The sequence below is a fragment of the Haliaeetus albicilla genome, chromosome 10 (genome assembly GCF_947461875.1).
Source record: "Haliaeetus albicilla chromosome 10, bHalAlb1.1, whole genome shotgun sequence".
In the NCBI taxonomy this organism is placed as follows: Eukaryota; Metazoa; Chordata; class Aves; order Accipitriformes; family Accipitridae; genus Haliaeetus; species Haliaeetus albicilla.
In genome coordinates, this window is record NC_091492.1 from 12,035,540 (window position 1) to 12,056,787 (window position 21,248).

General features: G+C 38.5%; 1 long non-coding RNA gene and 1 other non-coding gene across 3 annotated transcripts; both read right to left on the reverse strand.

Annotated features, from left to right (window-relative positions):
- Positions 1 to 2,667: 2,667 nt before the first annotated feature.
- On the reverse strand, positions 2,668 to 20,886 carry LOC138687253 (uncharacterized). 2 transcript variants are annotated; one of them, XR_011326496.1, is made up of 9 exons: positions 20,529 to 20,886; positions 18,833 to 18,990; positions 15,907 to 16,002; positions 15,380 to 15,469; positions 12,499 to 12,547; positions 9,727 to 9,828; positions 8,783 to 8,935; positions 6,952 to 7,764; positions 2,668 to 5,456 (listed from the first exon to the last, which is right to left on the reverse strand). It is a non-coding gene; the product is annotated as an uncharacterized lncRNA (long non-coding RNA). The 2 variants fall into 2 exon arrangements; XR_011326495.1 differs by lacking the exons at positions 9,727 to 9,828; positions 12,499 to 12,547; positions 15,380 to 15,469 and having other exon boundaries at positions 6,952 to 8,935.
- On the reverse strand, positions 20,833 to 20,906 carry TRNAT-AGU (transfer RNA threonine (anticodon AGU)). Its single transcript has one exon. It is a non-coding gene; the product is annotated as a tRNA-Thr (tRNA).
- Between the last annotated feature and the right edge of the window lie 342 nt (positions 20,907 to 21,248).

Here is a 21,248-nt window from a genome sequence, read left to right on the forward strand (position 1 = left end):
CGGGTGCTGCAGCCCGCTGAACAGCAGCTTAATTCAGCTACAGATACCAACAACAGAAAACTCTGTGACAGCACCTTTCCTTAAACTACACAAATGAGGGCTGTGCTACAGGGCACAGTTTAATCCTCCAAGGCAAAAATGAGGTCTTGCTGCATTTCACTGGAAACAGAAAAATGTCCCTTACGTGCTTTAAAAAAATTGCACCTTTGCATTCTGTGGCTGTATCACAAGAGAGACACCAGACGTGCAGTCTATGGGTGTTTACAACAGAAACTCTTTGATCGCTAAATTAAATATCGATTGGTAAAATCAACATCACAAAACAATAACATACGTTATTGTACCCCGTTTCCCATGAAAGGGATGCAGTTCCCAAGTAAAATTTGTATTTAAGGGGTTTCCATCCAACATTAAGGTCTAACTGTGCTTACGACACACACACGGACTCAAAAGCACTGGCTGGCATGCCCTCCAGGGCGAGTTGCGGTATGTGCAATTCAGTTATAAAAACAGGGACTCAGTTATTCTGTCATCGATGGGTCCACGTTCAGCTCTTCACTCTGACTAGACCTGGTGGAGTGATTGTATCAAAAGGGCAATGTTCTTGGGGAAGAATAGGAAAAGCAAGAGATGGCAGTAAGAGGAACTGAGATGCTGAGGTAAACCTGAGGCGTTTGCCAGCAGTGAACATTGCCTTTTAGCAGCACACACACCATGAGCAAGATCCTTACTAAAGAGATGCAACAACATAAATTACAGTTGCTATGCTATATTGGAAGCTTTGTACTGTTTCAAACTTCTGATTGTCATCTTAAGAGTGAGGTTTAGATCAGGTACTGCCCAAAACCAGGTTGAAAATAAGCACGTGCGAGAATGCTAATAAGCTTGTGTAATAACAAAAGCGGATGCTGGGAGGGAAGCGAGTGGCTGTGGGGGGAGCTGGGTTTCCCAAGCCTGTGACAGGTAACTCACGCAGCTGTGTACATCACCAGGTCTCTCATACCAAAGAGCCATTTGATGCACACCCAGATACACATTCGGACAGGTATTTCAGATATTCGTTAATTATGCATGCCCCATCAAGGAAAACAACTGTACAACTCTAAACATTTGTTTGTATCGTTGACATACGAGAGAAAAGCATACTTAATTTGCCTGGGGTGCCATGCAGTTTAAAAGTATTAATTAGAACTATGATCCTCATTTGCCCATAAGCTCATGAGTGTAATTTTAAACTCACAGCTCAGTTAAACAAATACTTTCAAATGTGTCTACAATAAAACCATTCCACAGAGCTAGGCTCATGGCACCGTATCTTGTTTAAAATTAATCCACTCAGCAGAAAGTTTCAGAGTCAGATTTGGCCAGGGAAATAGAGAAAAAGACCAAACTATAACATGGGAAAGAAAACACCAGGTAAGAAAGAAAAGGCAGAAATGGATGAGAAAATACCAGGCCAGGCTGAAACTATTTAAGGGCAACGGTGATGACAGATGCTTTCTGGAGTGTCTACGGGAACCAGATCGCGTTGGATGTAGAAAGCACATTAAAGTCGAAGCAGAGACTCGGGCTCCCTTTTGCTGATTCTTATTTGACAGTGAAAAACTCTGGCAGAGTGGTGAAACAGAGGGCTAAGGGCTTTAATGCCTGGAAACACCACAGTTCACCAAAGGACATCTCTCAGCACACTGAGATACTGCTTTAGGCCTTTTTATTTCAACAATATAAAGTGTGGCTACGGTAATGTCTCGGGGGTTCAGGTGATCCTTATCTTTGCTGAGCTACAGACTTGTGCCTTATCTTAGCAGCCCTTTGATGGAATTATAATAATTGTAATTCACATTCGTCTATCACTCTGGATCTTAATGGATGCCTAATGGATGACTGGCCTGAGGATCAATAGTATCACGTCTTGTCTACTTGGGATGAGAGAACTGGATGTTAAAATAAATACTTTTACTATGCTAAAGATGCAGAAATAATGAGCAGATCAATAACAAACAAAGTTTACCCGTAGGTGAGAAGGCCCCGCACGCAGCACGGAGGGGACCCGATTGTTCTGCAGATGCAGCCTACTTTACAAGTACATGCGTCTGCATGCTTTTTAAGTAGCATAATAAATCACACAACATTTTCCACAACTAAATTCTTCCTAATCTAACCAGACAATTCTTAAACCTTTAATGGGCCTATGATTGTAAAATCATTTTGTCTGGGTTTTGAGCAGTAATCTTCAAATTACGGGTCTGTAACAGCAATAATGGAATGTGTCATAAAAGAGTTTTTCCTCAGTGAGTCTATTATTGTAATAAAATAATGTATCTAGTCACCTCTATATTCCACATTAACCCTTTTTATGATAATTATGAGTAAAGTGCATCTCTCATTTCCATTAAATAATATCCTTGCATCTCACTGAAACAGTAGACTATATAGGACTGAAAGCAAAGCAACAGATGCACATCCTTCTTTAGCAGATTCTATCCATGCCACTAACTTGTTGTTAAGATAAAACCCACTCAGTTTAGAATTATTCTTATACTTTGGTGTTCAAGTAAGACTAACTGAAAATTCTGAGTCCTGATTTTCAGTCACATACTTTTGTGTTCACAGAAATATATGTACAAATTAGAAAATTATATATGAAGTTACATATACATATGCTCCAGCAGAACCCATTCTAGGTGCTTTACTTCAGGATGATTTACAGATCATTTAAAAATCACTTTAAAAGAGTTACACCAAGCTGAACCATTGTTGCAAGCCAAGTGTCAAGCCTTCATATCCCGTTTCATTAGCAGAAGTTAAACGTATATGCTGGAGCTACAGGCACGTTCATTCATTTTAATGCTTTTGACAGAATTGGATCACAAAAGTCATGTAACACCACCAAAATAAAGTTCTGATAAAGTTTTACTGAGTGTAATCAAAGGATATTACAAGTTATTTTTTAAAAGACGCAGTAAAACGATGAAGACGACATAAAATGATACAGCAATGTTGACAAAGAGATTATGGATTTCATCAATATTAGTACTAAAAATGTTAAAATAACTTGGAACCTTATCCTGTCCATGTGAGTAATCTCTGTCTTAGCCTGACTACATATAATTTTATTACATTTTCCACATCCATTCCCTCGGTATCTAATTTTTGTAACTCATAAAAGCTTATGCTTCTTTTATAAGCATCTCTTTCTTTGGATTAATTTGGTCGAGATTTCTTTAAACTAAGACTATAATTTTACCTGTTCCACAAGTACTTTCTATGCATTTCTCTCTTTTTCACCATAAATCAGTTTCAATGCAAAGGTAGCACGTACAGAGTTGTGTAGATAAGCAAGCCTGCAATCACATATATTTTAATCACCACCGTTCTCTTTTGAAGCCTGGCATTAAAGAAAAGTTGGTTAGAAAACACTAGGTATGGCAACATGCATTATTTGTCTCAACCTCACAGTTTACCACTAGTTTTATTTTCACAAGGGTTCATATCGCACCACCATACAACACTATCTGGCTGGATTTAATAAGGTTTACATTTAGTGACAACTACATTCTCCCCGAAAGGGAAGAAAATTCTCAAGGGTACTTCACCACACCGACTTTAACGCTATTCCTGTCTTGATCCATTATAGATCATTACTAAACTTCACAGTGAACTATTTTCCTTATTCTTCTTTAGGATTTATTATTCATGTATTCTATGAAGATCTGAAAAAACCCCATTGTAATTCACATTCATTTTACGAAATGTGATGGGAATAAATATAAGCATCTTGGTATTACAGAAAAGCGAATCCAAATTTTTTGATGGAGAAATACTATAATAAGATCACCAATGTATAGGCATTTTTCCAAAGAGAGTGCAAAGCTGTGATATTCCTCTGTGACACTCTAAACGTTCAATGAAATCCTGAATTTGTATCAAGCAGACCAGATTATGAGTAGCAATTACATTAGGGTAATTGCTTGAAAAATAAAATAAAATCATTCTCTCTTGAAAGGGTTCAGTTGTCTTTGTAACTACTATCAAGGCAGCATTAATTACATCTTCATTTTTTTTATATTTGTAACTTAGCTCTCTTAACCAAACTGAAGCTGTACATAACCTGCTCCATTAAGTAAATTAGGTCTCATTTTTATTTAACAGTGTTATTGAGATCAGAGTTTTGAAACATGCAGCATAATTACAGAAGAGGATTCAAATTGTCTTCATTTCCAATCCTTACAGAAATAATTTGAGGAAGTTTATCAGGGTTCCTTATCAAAATCGTCAAGCTGCACTTTATCTGTAAGCTCCACTGGACAGCAAGTAATTCTGGACACCTGAAAGAGAAAGCCAGGCCAAGACCAGCACTGATTTATTTCTCTCTTCTTTTTGCCTTTAAATATTTTCAACGTGATTCAGTTTTAAAAGTATAATCTCATGGCGTTGTTTGATGCCAGCAACTATGTCAATTGTTTCACGAGGCTCTCGTCTATCACCTGCCAATATACACACCTCACTGACTGCAGCGCGCTCCCCAGCTCTGCTTCCCGGGACCCTTGGAGCACCTTCCCTGTCCTGCCATGTCGCACAGAGGTTCTGCAGCTTACACAAGTACAATGAGTTCCTACAAATTTCACTTGTGACTCCACAGTAAAAGGCTATTTCAACACTGCACCACACCTCCTACCTCCCTGGTGACTATATCATTTAATAACTGTATTTGGATTGATTTAAACTGTGGCGATGCTAGTTTCTATTATCTACATACTACAAAAGCATCGCAAGACAATGTGAGTCCCCTGATCTACTAAGATGCTAAGCTGATTTCTCTCTTCTGCCTGTTCCTTCATACCTATTAATGAGCCGAGTTTGGATGTTTTAGTTTAGTTTACGATAAATCCTTTCATGCTTTGGTTATGCTAGGGGCTTACTCTCTCTGGTAGCTGGAGTCATTAAAGGATTTACTACTCTCCTTGACATACAAAATCTTCGGTAAATGAGGGCTAAAGTAACTCAGAAGTGAGTCTCTTCTCCTTGTAAATTATAGAAGAGCAATGCCAAAATAAGGCTGAATCACATTTCAGGTGTGTGAATGCGTTTTCAGATTCCCCTTCACATACAGAAATTCAGGGAAATAATGGGCTCAGTAAGGCCTGAACTTGTCTTTATTACTTTACTTCTTTTCTACAGTAGAAAATGAAACAATCAATACATTCTTAGTCAAACATGCACTAGCTGCATGAATTACTACAGACTTATTTTAGAATTTAAGTAGGAGATCAAACAGATTGGAATTAGAAACATGAAAGCTCCTCTAAATCACAGGATGAACACAGTGAATGTGCATTAAAACTATCTCCTAGGGAGAGAACAAATATTTTCTTTGCTCAGTATGTATATTGTTATCAGAGCAGATGAAAATAGCCATATGAGGTTGCTCAGCGACGTGCTTCCAGCCTCCAATTCTGGTTTTTTTTTTTAATTTAAAAAAAGAAAAAAAGAATAGACATTAAATAAGGTGTTGCATGAACTCCGGCATATCTAAAATTAAGCATGCATGGAAAAGCAAAACACATAATCAGGACTGAACAGACACCTTCAAATGAGTTGTACTCTGTGGAGAAGGGCTGGACACAGCTGCAACGCAGATGGAGAGGCTGCAGAGCAGCTCCCCTGTCACGCTACCCTGTAGTGTTCCCACCGCCAGCCGAGAAAATGGTCTCTGGTCTAACATTACCCATTGGTTGGGAACAGTAATAATTTTTAGAGCCGTCTTCAATCCATTCTTATGACTGAGAAACTTGTGCAAAGACTTAAGACTGATACAAATGAGCCAGAGCACGAGGTTCAGCAAGCTGACGTTTGAGTAATGGTGCAGCAACTCAGAGCTGGTGCTCTGCCAGTGCCACCTGCAAGCGCTGGGGTAAAAATCACTGCAATACCCACAGTACAATTCTGAACTGGACTCTTGAGCACTGCAGCAATTCCACTAAACCGAATATAGTTATAGTTCATACTATCCAGTATACTTATAATAGACTGCCATTTTACTTGTATCCAATTACCAGTTCAGCAGGAAAAGCACAACAGAGGGTGAGGATAACCAAGCTTCTCATCCTTCATTGACAATTAAATAATTTTTCATTTTCCTTCTGCTACTCATTGTGTTACCAATACCTAAAACGTAGCTGCTATGGCTACTCTTTTTCATTAAAATTTGGCCCAGACACTTCCTTAGAGGCTTTATTTGGTCCTAGAGAATATAACTTGTGTTCCACCTGTCTCAGGGGTTATCGCTAACACTGATTTATGGCTTAATTTCCCTTATTTGTCTACTATTGTTATATTTTTAAAGTTCCAGTGGCATGTTTTTGAGTATAAACTTCTGTTAAACCCATTCTGCACAAAGCATTGCACTTCTTATTCACTGCAATAGCCCACATACATAGTTTTAAAAGTCCTAATGATTTTACGGTATGACAGTATCCTTGGAATCAGCTAAAATCATTATTACTAACAGTTCTTCCACATTTTTGTTCTCTAAGTTCTCAATACATATTCATAGCACAATGATTTTGGGGTTCATAAGAGTGCAAATTACAGGTTATTTCCTAAATGATTGCAAAGCTCTTCTTAACACGCATAGACAGAAAACAGCAAAAATTTGGAACGATGCATCAGTGAGGCTGTTCCACAGAAAGAATGAGAAAAGACATAAAGGAACGCATGAGCTCACCTACAAAAGTCTCCCTGTTTTTCACAGGGATAATACAGCCAGAGTCATTGTCTTGTATTAATAAGGACACAAGGATGATAATGTATTGGCTCACCAGGACAACAATCTGTTCAGCTAATTTCACTAAAAGTCAAAGCAAGTTTAAAGCACCAGGAAACAGAAATTCCAACATGTGCTCACATGTGAATGTGAGATCATTATGCAGTCTGTGTGTTGATACTTACCATGTAAGGGATACAGGACATGTAGAGTCCATTGCTACTAAGTCATGAGGTATGTTTCCATGATACAAAAAGCTCTGCACTCTTCACTGTGACACACTGAATAAACAAACACTGCCTCTCTGGCACCTCAGTGATTCTACCAGCTGTTGGCAGCAAGAATGGGTATTTATTGTGTAAATAGTGTCCCAAACAAAAACTGGTAGCACAGCATGTCATCAAGGATGGTGGGCTAGTAGCTACAGATAGGAAATTATACCTGCCCTGAAGGTGTAATGATTTAATCTGTGTTCCTTGCTGCTTATGCTATTTTTTAGTATTGAACAGTGTACAAAATCTCTAAAAAGTAAAAGCTGTATGAAGCATGCAAGTGAACTCTACCTGGTTAATATAAAACCTAATAACATTTTGACAAATGAGCATGCTAATTCAGACCACTTTACTGGCAGAGATGAAGAAAACAAAAAAAGAGGATAAGCATAAGCCATGGAACAGAACTAATGTCAGAGATTTCCAGAAGAATCAAAGTTGCTTCAACCTTCAATGGAGCTTAAAACCATGAAAAGTCAGATTTTCTTTTGCATAAAGAAAACCTCGTAATCCAATATACCCTTTAACTATGACTCAGAGCTATGGATGCCAGTTGTATGTTCTGACCAAAGCATGTAAATAAAAGGAGAGCCTGTGGTAAATGGGCTGAAGAACATGAAGGGAAAATCATTGCAACGATTGTGTAAGAACCACATCATAAGAAAGTAGCTGAATGAACAAGACAGCAACCCTGTGGATTCATACACATATAATCTGTAAGTGTGCCTGGAGAGAAAAAAAAAAAAGAAAATAAAAGAAAGAGAGTATGAGGATACTTAGTGATTTAGAGGGTCAAAGTGTTTTAAGAGAGCATAGGTACTTGTTTTTGCAAAGCTTTCAAGAGATTTTTGAGAAGTCTTTCACGTGATTGAAGACCTGGACTATGTAACTGTACACATTGTTATATGACAACATTATATGTAAATACGATGCCAAACAGAGGCAGTAAAATATTTGTCAAGAACTGAAAGACAAAGTCAAGGAAAATGTGAGAAAATTCCTGCCCTTGCACTTCCCTTTTTCTGAAGGTAGAGTCATCGGAGATCCTCTTTCATATGCATCAACCTCTCACACAGGATCAATGGTACTCCCCTGAGCTGACATTTGTTTATTTATCCTTGAGGGCAACAGTAGCATGGTTGCATGCACTGCTGCCCCCAGATGTCATCCCTTCCCAGAATATTAACTGGAATGTTTTGACAGCCACGTAATTTCCTTAATTGAGTGGGAGATGAAGGTGCCAGATAGAGAAGCCAACTAAATTAATGAAAAGCATTACTGTAACAGAAATAAGGAAATAAAATTGAAAAAAGTTATAATAGAACAACTTAATATCATATCCATCAGTATCTGGAGTAGTAGGCAGATGAACGGGAATGTTACAAAACAGTACCTACTTAAAATCAGAATTATATGAAGGTAATTTTACCTTTCCTAAATATATAATTTCTGTACAGAATTCTCAGCCTGGGAAATCTCAAAAGTGAACAGATGTTCCAAAGGGTGTGTGGGGGAGAGGAGGGAGGGAGAATACCGCAACAGGCAACAATAATAAAAAACAATTTATACATGGGTTTCTCTATATTTATACATTACACATTTATGAATTCTCTTAAACAGAAAGCAGTCAGGCTGGTAGACAGAACCAGCAGGGTCACAAATTCTAAATTAAAAGTAGCTAACAGAAAAGTACTTTGATCTTGTACAGATTTGAGAGGAGTTCAGGGTAATGCAATATACATACCACAGAAATTTCCATGATACCCAGATTGGCATATGCATTTAGAGCTATTAGTGTTCAAATATCCTTCATTATAGCACTTTTTCCCATGGCAGCATATTACTTGGTTCGTCCATGTCTGGGGAAGTGCTGTGAAGATTAAACCAGTTTTAAAACCTATTTGAATAAAAGAATAAGTATTTATTTATACTTAAATTTGTATTCACTTTGTCAGAATCATTTATAGACAGGTTGTGTTGATTTTTCAGTTACTAACTCAACCAACCAGTTGGGAGTTCACTGTAATTAGCTTTTATGAATCTATCATTATTCACAGACCATCTTAGAACAAATGAACAAAAATATTTTTATGCATTCATATTGTTGAATACTAAAAATATGGCAGCTCATGTATAATTTTCATGCAATTTAGGAAAACATATGCATTTAAAAATATTTTTCTGCTACAGTAACTTGTCAGCTTTCATAAGTGAAAATAATTACAGTAATTATTTTTTTAATCTTACTTATGCAATGCTCTTCTGCTCTAACTACAGAAAAATAGTGGTAGTTATGTCCATAAAAATGGCATTGTACTAGCCTGGAAAAAAAAAGTGATCCAAAGAGATAATATTTAATACCATTGTTTCATTAGCCAACATGGCATTGATCCATTTCCACACCACAGGTGTAGCAATCACAAATTCAATTCTTCTTGTCTCCCCTATTGCAAAGAACTTTTGTATTCTGATTAGTTCATTTGTTCTCAATTCACTGAACTTAATGGCAAAGCAGTGCCCATTGATTGCAATGATACAGAGGTATGAATCAGAAAGGTTTCCTATTTCTCAAAAGCAAGGCACACTAGCAAATATTTAACTGCCAAGCAATTTTAAATATTTCATCCCATGTCTATAGATTTACTGAAAGTACAGTAATCCCAGTTGGAAACAATTACGATTACTCACTGCAGTGCCCACATTTAGCTCGGCATAAGTCTAGCTATATTTGCAGGCAATTTACTTGATGCATTCCAGCACAGAAGGGCTCATTAGAATTTCTGCAAAGCTCTGTAATGTCCAGAGTTCAGGGGACAAAAAGTTAATGCAAAAAACATTAGTGATACATAAATCTTGATGTGCAAGTATTCACAAATTTAATATTATCACAACATAACTTTGTTTCAGAAATATTTGTATTCACTGAATAAAGTATGCTGTCCTCCTTATGGACAATTTTCACTTCAGTGGTCGTTACTCAATATTCTTCCTGGAGTTCTTCACAGGGAAGAACAGACACAGAGCAAAGATCTGGATCAATTTCAGATTGTACAGTATCAACCAAGAGCTATGCAGCCAAATTAGCTATGATCAGTGTCAGGCAGGCCTAAAGCCCGTGGTGCCAAGACAGCCCCAAATCTATTTTTGCATTCTCCTGAGGGCCCTGCATTCAGAGTTGCTGAAATACAGAAACCAGCAGTAGCTGCATAATTAATTTATGTGAAAACGTTTGGAAATTATTAAGTCAGTCAGGGATTCAACAAGATGGTATCAAAAGAAGTGACCAAATCTTTCTCTTATTTCCAGTCATGCAACACCAAATTTGGACCACTGCATCTAAACTACAGTGTTACGGGTCTTACTAGCACCTTTTTAAGAGATATGCTAACTCATAGCAGCCTTGGGCTCCTAATAATTCCACATTTCTGTTTGCAACTAGTAATTCATTAATTCTCCCCTAATCTTCCAGGTTCCATTTCCAGAGAACGCAGCCAGAGAGACTGCCAGAAGAAATGGCAATTGACCTCATGGGAAACAATATTAAAGGAGCACATGAAGCTCACCCTGTCCTTGCTGTCTTAGAACAGGGGCAGATTTTGGCCATGGCAGCCAAGGCAGTACACTCATTTTGACCAAGTGCCCCGAGTTAACTATTCTCTGAATGGTTTATTTTTCTGGGTAGTCAAAGAACTGCAGGACACAATGATCTGTATATCTTCTCAGCTGGTTAGAGTCAAGAAGTAAAAATCTTGAGCTTTTTTTTTTTTTCATTCAATATGCAAACTTTACATACTCTAGTTTCATTTAAGGAATTTGCTAGAAATACCTTAGATACATTTTCTCAGGCAAAAGAAAAGGATGTCGTATGATAATGGTACCCGAACAGTCTGCATAATCCCAACCTTCATCACACATCTGTGTGCAGTTATAGTGATTAAGGACACACAGCTTATACTTTAAAGGACGTTCTATTAGAAAACAAAAGAACAAACTTTAGAACTCAGCTAATATAGATAATGCTCTACAAGGATGGGGTTTGGGTTGCTTTAAAGGTAGAGAAATAATAGGATATTGGTACCCTGCTCAATTAAGATAATGCATCAATGCATATTTATTACATAAAGATAACCCAAATGACCATGAGAAGCGCTGAATAAAAGAACATAACCCCCACCAGAGAAAAAACAGAGTGATTCTGTTCTGCCTGAAAATGACATGCAAATTCATATGTTAATTAAAAAAAAAAAAAGTCTAGTACTGAAAATAATAGCCACTTAGGACTTGCCAAACAGAACTGGCTTAACATGTTATTTGACAATTTCTGTTATTGACAGTAAATATTTATTCTAACAGAAAAGCACTATATATAATATAATTCATTAAAAATAAACACACAAAGTTAATTGAATAGTTTATATCAAACATTTTTCCAAATATTAACCCAAATCCATAATAATTAGGGATGCTCTAATAAATTATTTCTGGGCGATGATGTTCTAGCATGTTCATTCAGCGAGATATGTCAAATGAAATTATAGGTATAAATGGTCATGTTATTTGCTCTTAAAATAGATTTGACCATTACATTTTCATAGGAGAAAAACAGAGAAAGATTTTTAATGTATATACTATACATACTAAAAACCACATTTGTTTAATAAATCATCTAGAAACAATACCTAATCAACCTATATGTCATAAAAAGCTGTAGTTAGATGACAATTTCAAAATACTTCTTGTGTTAAAATATTATCAAGAGATTTTCAGAAAAACTCAGCACTCAACAGTTTCCATTGACGACAATGAGAGCTCAACACACGCTTTGGCAGGAATAACATGAGGGCTAATTGTGTTTAGTTGTAAGTAAGTAAAGAATAATCATAACTACTACAGCAGGTAAGGACAGACATTGTTGTTTTGATGGCACCGCACAGTTAATAACACAGGAAAATCTCTACCCACACAGCCTGTGTTGATTCATCTTTTCCTCCCTTCATTATGAATCAGATTCTTTATTATCTTTTTATTGAATGAAAACCTGACTACTGCAGAGTCAGTGGGAGTTTTGCCATTGACGTCAGTGAGGTCAATTCTTGATGACCTCACAAACTAACATTAAAAATATCCTTGTATATTTAAACCTTAATCATAGCTTAACTACAGTGTTTTGAAGGAAAGACCTGTTGCAAAAACGAAAGACAGATGCCTGCCTGTTTCATATATCTCAGGTGTTATCTTTCAAATGACTTAAAACAGAGATAAGTTGCTGACTTTTCTGTTGTTGCTGAATGCATTATAACTTGCATGCCAGCCCTTCCAATGCATGAAACAGAAGTTCCCACAACCACATTAGTAGTATGCGTGTGCCCGTGCAACCTGTGTGATCTTACATCTCCAGAATTATAAAGGCAACGTCCTGGAACAAGGCTCATGCAGATGAACGCAGAGCAAACCACTCACCTGCAGGGATCACACTACAGGTTCCACAGGTCCGTCTGCACCTCACTACCTTAACCATAATGAAAGAGATGTACAGAGACTGAGCAGAGACCACAGCCATTAATAAATATCTTCAAAATATACTACATTTCAACTCATTTGAGGATTGAAAGGCTCTTTGGCTGAAAAGGAATGTTACAAGTAGAAGGCCTTAATATTGTAGATTTTATTTCATAGATGTTAACAACACTTGCCCTTTGCTCAAGGTAATTGTTTTTAAAATAGTTCTCAAAATGAACAGTAAGGCTATATACATGTAATAGAGTTTTAAGCAGCATTTTTACAGGCATGTATTTCTTACTGCAAAGTTCATCTTCAGACCACCTGGACCACACTTACTACATGGGTCTCCCGTGACATCAGGCTGCATAGCTTTCAAATCTATACTACTCCTACAAAAAAACAAGATATAGAAATTAATTTTTATGTACACACATTTATTAATCCATTTAAATCCTACTGGAACAGAAATAGAAGGTTAAGCTGAAAATAAACTGAATTGTAATGGCTTCACCATCTAATAAAACAAATCCAAATTGCCAAGATAGGCAATGTACATTTAAAACATGAGAAGTGAAAACACCTTCAAGAAAGTAAACTTCGGAACATGAGCCAAGCATAGCTAATGAAATAACATTTTTCAGAGTGGTCGAAGAACGTCTCCAAAACTGCCTCACTTCTCCCACTGGTCCCACAGCCACATTTTGTGGCTATGGATTTCAGCCTTTTGGCTGAAAAATTCTCCGTTTTGCTGCAGGAAGGCACATAACTTGCAATTTTTCTAGCTAATCTGTCTCCCTGCTTGAAGAATCTTCATTTTCATCCTGAACTGAAATACAGGCAAGCTTTCAAAAACTCTTTTTTTTTTTTCTGTCTATTCAGGTGTACTTATGAGCTGGGTTGACTGGAGAATGGAGCAGCACAGGTCCTAAATGGGAAGAGTCTAAATTGCTCAGTGCCCATCTCTTACTCTCTGCTGCTGCCATCTGTTGTGTTTTCTGTCTTTTAAGTGACACTCTATGGGATATCCATCTCTAAGTTCACAGGCTGGTTTTACCTCCATAAAGGTCTGGACTGTAAATATCAATAGCAGAATACACACGAGGGACTGAACTGCTGGGTGACGGGGGCAAGTCACTTTCTTCTCAGTAAGACACCTTAATGTCATTGTTTATTTTGTAAGAACAGACAATTAAAATCTTACAACAAGCCTACATGTAACAGGTATAATTTCTGCAAATTACTTACAAATTAAACCATCCATCCCAATATTTTCTGCAAGCAGCAAAGCAATAACTGGAAAATGTCTCTGTTTTCCAATATGTAGACTGCAGTATCCCAAATAGTCGTGTCTCCCATCCGTCCCTGCCCCCTGCAAAGTTCAGAGCTGACATATTACACTCTGGCAAATCCTTTCATGACACATACATCACATCACATTATACAGGCATGACACCGTGTAACTGGACATGCCTGTCGAAGCATGACATATCACAGAACAGCATGTCAGAAAATAGGAAAGGGCAGTCTTACAAACTGGGGTTAACAGGCAATGTGGCTTCACTTGATGTTTTCATCAAATGTTTTCACCCAAATCTTTGTGAATAACATGCAGGCAGCAATGCCAGCTCACAGGCAAACTGGAAAATATTTTCCCCTAAGCCTATAGTCACTGCTGCAATAAACAGCCACTAAACATTTGACTGCCTTTAATATTTTCCTTCTTTAGGCAACTGTCCCTATGATAAAGATGTCGCCCATATGCACATCTGCCTGCAGGAGTCACTTCACTTTTTCCTATTCACAGACATGGAGAAATGAAAAATTAAATTTGATCAGGTCTATATGTGAGAGTTCAAACCCTGAGCTGGAAATCACCAGAGGCTGGTAGGGTAGTCTGGCAAAATATCACTGCGTGTTTGCCCTATGCTTATGTTCTGCCCTAGACATGTGCTATTGGCTACAGTTATAGACAGGACACTGGGCTAGATGCACCTTTGGTCTGACTCAATTTGAGTATAGTTTTTCTTACATTAAGCGATACTTAACATACTCAACTTCACTGAGTCAGTATCACAAAGTCACCATGCCTGTGATAAGTTCTGGGTACAATTTCACAGAACAAGTTGGTTATGAAACTCCTAAGAAAATTATTAGTCACAACAGCACAGGAGTTAAAGATCTTCTGGAGCAATTCCTGCCACTTTGAGAATTCTTTAAAATGTCAGACACTGGCTTTTTATTTCAACATTTCACATTATTTTTATATAAATGCTAAGCTGTTAAGATATTACTTCACATGTTATCCTTTTATAGCACCTTGACAGAATCTCAGCAGCTGATTCTCAAGAACAGGTTAGTTTTGTGCTCCTAATTCAGCTATAACTCAATAATGGCTACAAATTATGGAGTTTTTGGCAACTGTCTAAGGTAAAAGCTTATTAAAAACATACTTACCAGGATAACTTAAATCTATTACCCTACAGCTCCTTAGAGGTACTGTATATGCTGTGGTTAAGTCGAATAAAGTATGCCAATATATCATCTTTTTCCACCACTGGTGTACACCTTACACATGCAAGTCAACTATTAAGTGCTGAAATTATGTCAGTTAGACACCAAAAGAGAACACCTGCAGCAGCAGCAGCTGAGAACAAAGCTAGGACCTAAGCTGACACCTCTTGAAATGTAGTTCCTGGGCTTTAAAAGTCACTTGGCCCAGCCTAGAGCTCTATAAAGCAGTGTTATTGCAGTAGTTTAGTCTCCTATTTAAAAAAAAAAATCTCATTAGAACACATTTTCTAGTGATGTAGCTGCTGTTAGAAAACAAAAGGAAACATACTTTATTTGTGAATATACAGGCAGTCAGGTTCCTTGTTTCTCTCTTTCTCGCCTCCGTAAATTTGCCACCACCGGGATAAAGCATGAAAAGCTGCTGGAACACAAAATTCTCTTCCAATTACGTACATAAAAAGATATTTTATTTATTCATCCAAAGTTAATTTTTAAGGCTTTATAAAAGCCTGGAACTATGGTCCTTTCTATTCCAGATGGAAAGTGTTTTATTAGACTAACTCAAGTCAAGGCTTTACTTTCAACTCATAACACATGAGAATGTCACACAAAAACCATTAAGCAGGTTCAGGCCATAGCACTGGTATACCTCATTCATACTGGAGTCACCTGACCAAGTTCTTTTGGCATGTATTTTGCATGTTTTGCATTTAAACTATACAACAGCAAGTCAAAGGCAGGTGTCATATAAACAGCCAATGAATAAACAAAGGTAACATATTTAATTATAAAAAACTCTGCCTTTCTAAACCAAAAATCTTTTTGCCAAGATTGAGACTGCACTGTACTACTTACATGGGGCTTTGGTTATAGACTATACGTGAATAATCCAGAGCCTCCTGACCTGTTAGTGAATCCATGTCTCACATATTTTGTCCTTGCCAACACAAGCTAGAAAATTAAGGTAAACATGAGTAACGATTAAGAAAGCACAGTATGTTTTAGGAACCATTAGAGAAAATCATGGTTAAATTATCTATGTGTAATGTCCACAGAGAGGACCCAAACAGTTACTGCTCAAGAACTTACACCGTTGACTTCATCTCAAATTTTCAAAGGCAGGTGGATTTGCTCTCCCGGCTTAAATAAGTAAACAGTATACTTGCTGTTGGCAATTAAATTATTCTTTTGTTCCACCTTAATATGATTTCAGAGATTCATTACAGCTCTAACAATGTTGAACACTGTACACACTGTCGATAAAAGGACCAGAGTACAATTAACAATTCTAGGGATTTGCCCCTATCGCATGAATTGGTCAGGGTCACATGTGAGCTCCTATAATACACTTTTACAACAGGTTATAGTTTATCATACTTAACTTGCAAGGTCTTTACCAGGTGTTAATTTGTTCCATTTGAAGGAGGCAGTCATTGTGGGAACATGTTATAAGAAATATGGTATGCATCCTTCTTTCTTACAGACTATGGCCATTTGGTTTAGGCTTGGCATCAAAAAATAGCATTTTCTACTATCAGAAAGATTTTAAAGTATTTTCTAAACACTCATCATAAGCTACCTACTACACTTACCTCTTCTCAGGCAATATCAATCATATATTGATATAATAATCACACACCTTCATGTAAAATGTTGCAATATTTTGAGAGATTAAAATAGGAAAAGTATCTTGACAGAAGAATACTAGCCTGTAAAAACATGTACTACATATATTTCTGTAGGTAAGCATAAAATAATCTGAACAGCTAATAAGCACCTTCGAGAAGACTAAAACAGTCCTACATACTAAATTTTCAAGGAACACCTTTATTTAAACCCTTCAAAAGTTATATTTGCAAGTTGAATTTCTACTCCATCGATGAGATGAAGTCGGTTAGGCCCCTTTTCCCAGAAACCGTCCAAATTCATCTGTGAACATGACCAGGCTTAGCACCAGCGTGACCTAACTGCAGAAAGACTGAACTTACTGAGAAGAAAAATAAAACCATAGCTTTAATAACATTGATTTCACCCAAAAGCTCAAAGTGCTTCATACAACATTAATTAACTCTCCCAGCAACTCTGTGAGATCACTAAGTATTACTGTAATTTTGCAGATGGCAAAAGAGATCAAAAGTTAAGAGCAGTGTGCCCAGAGCCAAACAGCAGCTGAGGAGCAAAGAACAGGTCTCTCAGTGTGCAAGGCCAGTCTGACCAGGCACTCTCTCTCTTGTTGGGAATTAAACAGATCACACTTGATTACATGTGTAGTTTCAAATACAAAATTGCAAATACCAGTAGTGTAAGGACCAGGGGGTCTATGAGCACCACTTGCTATATTTTAGAGCAGTTGATAACATGATTATATACAGAGTACAACTGCTTATCACTGGTTATTGATGTGATGGTGTAACATTTGGTTGAGGAGCGGGAGAAGGAAGCTTTTTCAGCTCACATTAAAAATAAAAATGCAAATATTTATGCAAAGACAGCTGTTACTACATGCTACCTGGCAAACCACGTATAAGCTTTAATGCAGTTTTAACACTGTTGACAAATCTGTAACTACAATCTTCCTTCACATTTAAGTGGCCTTCATCTGGCCTATTCCCACATGTAAATGTAAAAGAAAAAAACAAAACCAAAAAAACATACACACTCAACATGCACATTTAGCTTAAGTATTAGTGATTTGTTTAGTAGTTTTAAACTACCTTAGAAACCTATCTTTGTAGAATCTCACATGATAAATAATACAGAATCTTTTTGGCAGGACTAGTATTCTGATGTTTTAACAGAGGTTTGGTTTTTTATCACATGCATTAAAACACTTTACACAATCCCATTGATGAGTATGTTTCTTGCTCTAGCTCTCAACTTAGGAACTAAATATTACCTGTAACAAGGTAATACAAGAAGAAGAATGGCTAAAGGCCTTAATCCTGCAAAAACTTTTGTATGGGATTAGTTTCACTGAAGTTAGCTGGACTGACTGAATAGTCCAGCTGACTACTCCTGCAAGGAAAATCAGTGAGGCGATGTAGCGCTCAGCCAAAATTGAGACCAATTGCAACAGGCCTATCCACTGCTTCCATTTGTGAACCAGAATTTACCCATATTTCCTGTTCTGGGATACTCAAAAAACCCAACCTTTTTGGAGACAGTTGAATTTTCCCTGCTCTATAGACAGCATTTACCCTTCCTCCTTGCAATTATACACAAAGGACAAAACGTAGTGCAAAACGCTGGAAAAAGTGAATGAAGAAAGCAGATGACTTACACCTTTTTAGGCTGACACATTACAGTCTGAAAATATCCAAAGCCCCTCTGCAAGGAAAAGGCTGGTGGCAAATTTTGAAAATAACTGAACACTGAGATATTGCTACTGTCAGCAGAACAGGCACATCTAAGTGAATTTCACATTGTTGAATTTCTTATTAATGTTGTTACCTAAATAAGAAATATAGCAAATTGTCCAGCACAGCAGGCCCTTCACGCTTACCCTCTGGGCAGTCAGTAAAAGCTCAGTGCTCAGATGAAGGGATTTCCTGAATACAGAGTTAAAATATGCGAGTATGAGCCAAAACAAGCAACCTATATGATATTTTTATATATCATTAAATCTATGAAAAAAAAAAAGGCCACAGTTCACTCAATTTACTTAAATATTGGCTTAAAATATTACTTCCCATGTAAGTATGCAGATCATCCTAGAAATCTCTTACAGAAGCTGGGCCTCCATGTTTGTGACTAATGTATACAAATACGGAGTCACTCTTACAGAATCCAGACGAATCACGTCTGTGCTCATGAACTGATTCAGTTTCTGATTTTGTCCTTCTTCCTCAGACGTTTTGAGGCTTTTTTTAGGGTACTTTTAGGAAGTACACAGTGACCAGCCCACTCTGGTGCCATCCTGGCTGGCTCGTCATGCCATTCCTGCTGATGCATCAAAAAAGAGTGTTAACAGTTTTGATACAAACACCCAGATACTCATTAACATCTGTGGTTCTAATCTACAATCTAAAGAACAGAAACTGGATGGAAACTAGCAGAGTAACAGCATATAAACATATCCAGAATAAAGAACCTCTAGATCATCTTTCTCTCCATGCAAGAGCTGTGAACAAGTCTGTTTACAAACAGCATGTGCAAAACCTACCAGAGTATTTGGGTTTTTTTGTTCTTCATTTCAGGCACTATTCTCCTAATGGACAAAAAAGCTGCAAGTGGAGGAAGCGGGGCCCTAACAGGAAAGAAAGAGGTGTCCAGCAAGCACTATTCTAACAGCCAAATCCAGAAGAGAAGCTGTGGGGTCCACGCATGGGGAGGCAGGGAGGACACAGACATGCCTCTCCCTTACATACCAGTGCAGCAGCAGGAGCCCCAGCCAACCCTTTCCTCCAGAGTGGAGTCTGTCCCCATGGTGTCACTGTTCGTGACTGCAGTATTTATTTGACGCTAAACTACTGGGTTTTCCTGATACTAAAATTTCACAGGTCCATGGACTTTGCACCTCATTTGTGGCTCAAAATCAGTGTTAGAAAGTTGCGTGATTTTGTATCAGCTACAAAGGTCAGAGGAACAGAAACATCCTCACAAGATTTTTATTTTCAAAATTCTTGTTTCCTGCAGGATCCAAACTGCCGCTGGTTGAGGAGCAGCAGGGGACCTGGCTGACATTAACCGCAGCTTCTTTTCCCCAAATCTTCCTTAATTGGCACTTTCCAATTGTCTTTAACTCTAGTTCTTCTTATTTTCTTTTAGACAATGCCGATTTATGGATGTTAATCCCAAGATACTCCTAATTTAAAAAAAACATACTGCAACGTACAATTATGGTTTACTTATATTTACCACCTATCAAATACTATCTTTGTTCCATTTTTACAGTAAATAGTACTCAAAGAAAGATTCCTGCAGGTAAATGTTCTAACCAAAGATGCTCATCCTGGACATTAAGACTTATACATTGCATCTGGGGCTACTGACAGCTGTGATTTGGCCGCAGATCTGAGTCATGAAAACCTCACCCTCCAAATATGCTGTGTGAGGCCCCCAAAATGCCCAAGGATATGGCTGCTAGGCTGGGACTTGTATTAACAGATTTTAAGCCTTTTGTCTTTAGATCTGAGGATGGATTCTGCCTTGGTTTACAGTAACACAAATTTGGAATAATGTCACTGAACCTAATTCACAAGCCTAACAGGGCAGGGTTTGGCCTTTGATTTTTAAAGATGCGTAGGAAAACCTTCTGTCCCTCTACTGTGTCAGTAATTACATGGAGAACAGCACAGAGCACTTACTACAACTTTCACTTGGAAAAGCCAGACTTTATGTAACACAAGAAAGTAGGAAGAGAAGGTAGGGTAGGTGTCGGTACTGATGGGTGACAAAGGCCTCGGCATCAGCCACCTAGCCAACACGCACTCAAACTGTGAGAGGAAAGAACAAAAGGAAAGAATAGCTTCATTTACCTGAGAGACTACTGAAGATCTGGAGACACGAAAAGAAGACATGTGAGAGAGGCATTTGCTTGGCGCTCTATGAATAAAGTCCCGGGGGTGGGGCGTAACCTCCGCTGTAAAGCGCGCAGGGCGCTGCCTGAATTGCGACGACTGTGACTTTTATATACACACGTATATAAAGGCGTTTTTCCTCCTAATTGCAGCGGAGCCGCAGCCCGCCGCCCCCTCCGGCCGCGGCGACACGGGCGGCCCCGGCGCAACCCCGTCCCGTCCCCGCAGCGCCCGAGAGCAAAAGGCGGGCTCCGCCCCGCGCAGGCACCGCTGGGATTCGAACCCAGGATCTCCTGTTTACTAGACAGGCGCTTTAACCAACTAAGCCACGGCGCCGGGCGATAAGTTGAGTTTCCGCGCGGACCCAATACATCGGTCCCGCCGTGCCCCGGTACCGTTGCCGGTACCGCCGCCGCAAGCCGGCCCGGCCGCGCTGCCGGCGGAACTGCCCTCGCAGGCCGGCACGATGAGGCAGCGGGCTCGGTCCCGCTGTCGGCTCAGCTCCTGCCGAGGTTCAGACACGCAGCTGCAGCTCAGGGGGGCGAAGGGCGCCTTGTGCTGCCTCTGGAAAGGAACGGCTGCGGCCACGGCTCTGCGGGAGACTTACTTCTCCGTGCGTGACTGCAAATTGCACGCACACGTTAGCATTTGCATTGGCACAACACATGTTAAAGGCTG